Here is a 3924-nt window from a genome sequence, read left to right on the forward strand (position 1 = left end):
AGACCTTAAAATATAATTTAACAAAAACAAAATTGGACAGGGATAGAATACTTAAAGATATTATTGTACCTGACAAAATAAAAGTTGAACTCTGGTAAACATTCTGGGACACGTCAACTAAATTTTCTAAAATATAAAAATGAACACAAAACATTGGAAACATATAAAATAAACAGATAAATTATTACAAACATAAGGATTAACTGCAAAAATATAGATAAAGCAACAAAAATTACCCGAATAATCATTCAAAGAAACAACAGGCGTCGCGAAATGGAGCACCTCTAAAACATTAGAAAAGGAACAAAACTACAAAGACTCCAATGCCTATAAAATCATTGAAAATTCAACCAAAATAATAAAAATATCACAAAAGTAAAATCAATACCGACCTCTTGCATTTCGATTGTGACTTTCTGTTCGCTTTATTTTCAAAGAATTTCTCTTATATTCTCTAGCAAAAACAGAATTCTGAGACATCTTTGTTACACGTACTTAAAAAAAAGAGTTTGAAACACAAACCACAAAAACTACCCCTAATTCATTGCAAAAAAGGCATCAACATTGTTAAGTACCATGAGAAAACATGTATTAAAAAAAGGGGGTCGATAGAAAAACAAATTGTCAATCTATTCACCGACAAATTTTCTATCTTTTTTGGGGGGAATAAGTGTTGAAGTTAACTTTATAAAAGCTAAACACACAAAGAAAGAACTTACATAACCATACACAGCTTTGATAAGGGAGAAAAGCAAACAAAATAAAGTATTCTAATCAACACCAATAACTAATTGACATGAAAAGATAAAGTTATACAACGATGAACAAATAAAAATTAAAAACTGCTGCATTTCATGAAAATATTGATAGTGATATGAACAATTACATATGGCTATCTCTCCTATGATAAGGAGGATCCCAACATCTGACAACCTATCCTAGTATGTAACCTAAACAGGCTACAACATTAAAAATGTGTCCAATCCCTAGCAAAGTCACTATTACAAAAAAAGGGGTTGAGAATACACATACTTGACACATAACCGGACCCAACACAAAAGGAAAACCCCTATATCTGACAATCCTATTTGTTAGACACAATCCAAAAAAGTCAAATCAAAACAGCATCCAGCCAGCATGATTACATTTTGATCTATTTGGAATCATAAGCCTTCTTAATCACTTGTAAATATACTATATAAAATACCTACACCTACACACAGCAGCTCAATTCGACACCTTCAATCACACTCCATTAACCTTGGCAACCTTGGACCCACGCCCATCTGCAACAGTAGCCTCTTCTTCAAATTGGGGATTCAAATTTCTCTTGCCCTTGGAGGTGACAACATCTTTGTCATGAGTAAGCTTTTCTCCATATTGGCAACGTGCATGGAGAACATGGGACAACACCTCCTATGACAAACAAAATAATAAAACCTATGAAAGTCACTCAAGATTTCAAAATCCATTTAGAAACAGCATACATAGGAAGGACAAAAAAAATTTATATAACAGAACCTGAGTTTCCTTTTCTGGTGAGCTAAGCAATATATCCAGTTCAGCAGAAAGATCATCACTAACAGTATCATTGGTGGGTGTTTTCTCATCTTTTCCATCATCACCATTAATTAAGGTAGCAAACTCAGACCCTCCAGAAACAGTAGGCTATTTTTTAGCAAGAAAATCTATAAGAACTGGGGATTTAGATAAAATCCCACAACACTCACCAGCAACTTTTTCAGTTTTCATACAAGTCTTTGATGACTCCTCCTTAATACCAATATCCCCTTTTCTAAATGGGACAGATTTGTGTAAATCAGGCTCCTATTCACATTGCATAAGAGTTTAAAGATACATTAGACCATAAGAAAAATTCACCAAAACAGAATATAAAAAGAAACAAAGAATAAAACATGAATTTACACAGTCTAAGGATAATTATAAGAATATGTAATCTTTTTTGGAGTAGACTCGTCATCAGCATCATAATTGGAAAGTTCAAACCTGGTAATAATGGTGGGATCATCACATATTCTCCTAACTCGGAAAGTGACATAAAATGTTTCATGTGGGATACCTTTGGTATCAACCTTCAGCAGTAACTTCTTTCCAATGAGCCCTTAGAAAATGGGAGGATAAGTATTGACGTTAGGATTTTTTGCCAGTAAAGAATTTCATAAAAACAGTCGCATTGTAGATATAGTCTCTAAACCGACAGAAATCCCTTCATACAAACGTTTTGGTTGTCACAAGTAACAAAACCCTAAATAAATTGTTAACCGAGTATTTAAACCTCGGGTTGTCTTCTCAAGGAATTGCATGGAGGTATGTTCTTATTATTGGTTATGAAAAAGGTAAAATGGGGTTTTGAGAGTGAAGAATAAATATGGCAAATAAATTAAATGGCAATTAAAATAAATAAATACTGTAAAGCAACTTTTGGCAAGATGAGATAAATTAGAAGTCCAACTTAGTTATCCCTCTCAACAATAATGAAAGTTGTATCTTAATTCCACTATGTTAACCTTTGAAGCAAAGGTAAGTCAAGGGACTAATTAGTTTGACCTTCGAATCCTATTTATTTCCTAAGAAAAAGTTGGGATAATTGAAGTTCAGTTCAATTAGCAAGATAAGGATTATCAATTACGCTGAGTTAGATAACTGTTGAGTTACTGATTTCTTAACCAAGACCAAAAGGGAGAAAGTAAATTACTGGAATAAAAATATCTTCAAATCGGAAACAATGATAGTTAAAAGGGACAATCATAAACTGAAATACTTCAAATGTCATTAATAATAATCTGTAGCATGGAATAATTCATAACTTGAATCATCAAAGTAAATAATCAATTCAAAGCTGGAATAAATGAACATAGTGAAAGGTAATCTTAAAATAAAGGAATATAAAACCTGGATCGAGATTTACTCTTAAAGACAAAAAGAAGTCATAAATCCTAATTTCTAAAAACACTACCTAAATCCTAAAGAGAGAGAGAGAGAGAACCTCTCTCCAAACTAGATCTAAATCATGGAAAGTGAATTATGAGAGCATCATTATGAATGGATACATTCCCCCACTTTATAGCCTCTAGTCTATGCTGTCTGTACTTGGATCTGGGCCAAAAAGGGCTTCAGAAATCGCTGGGGCGTATTTTGTAAATTTTGATTCGTGGCCTCTATCACGCGTCTGCGTGGGCCACGCGGTCGCGTCGTTCGGAGCTTTTCCTTGCCACGTGGTCGCGTCGTATGCGTTCTGCTTAAGGCGCACGGTCGCGTCAGTCATGCGGCCGCGTCGCTGCATCTTCGCTTCTGGCACGCGATCGCGTCGTCCATGCGGTCGCGTGGATACCAGTTTCCTTATAGCTCTGTTTTGCCTTCTCCTTCCATTTTGTATGTTTCATTTTTCATCCTTTAAGTCATTCTGCCTTAGAAAATTTGAAACTACTCAACATACTAATCACGGCATCGAATGGAAATAAAGGTAATTAAAATAATTAATTTTAAAGCCTAGGAAACATGTTTTTTGCATACATCACGTAATAAGGAAGGGAAAGTAAAACCATGCAATTAATGTGAATAAGTAGGTGAAGGATTGTATAAATCACTAAAATTAAGCACAAAAGAACTCATGAAATATGGGTTTATCAAGTATCCCCACATACAAGCTATTTTGAAAGTAATACATAGGAAATACAGAGTTTAAATAACAAATATCACATCCCATAAACTGAACAACACACAAAAGACAAAGTAAGTACATACACTTGCATCTCTTTGAACCTCACTAAATAAGTCAGCACATGATTTCTTAAGCAAATAAGATGCCTCACGATCAAAGAGAAGGAAAATACCCTCCCCACTATGATCTTCAACTGTTATTTTAAGTTTAACTCTGAAGAGAGGGAAAAAAAAAGGAACACA

The sequence above is a fragment of the Arachis stenosperma genome, chromosome 5 (assembly GCF_014773155.1).
Source record: "Arachis stenosperma cultivar V10309 chromosome 5, arast.V10309.gnm1.PFL2, whole genome shotgun sequence".
Lineage (NCBI taxonomy): Eukaryota > Viridiplantae > Streptophyta > Magnoliopsida > Fabales > Fabaceae > Arachis > Arachis stenosperma.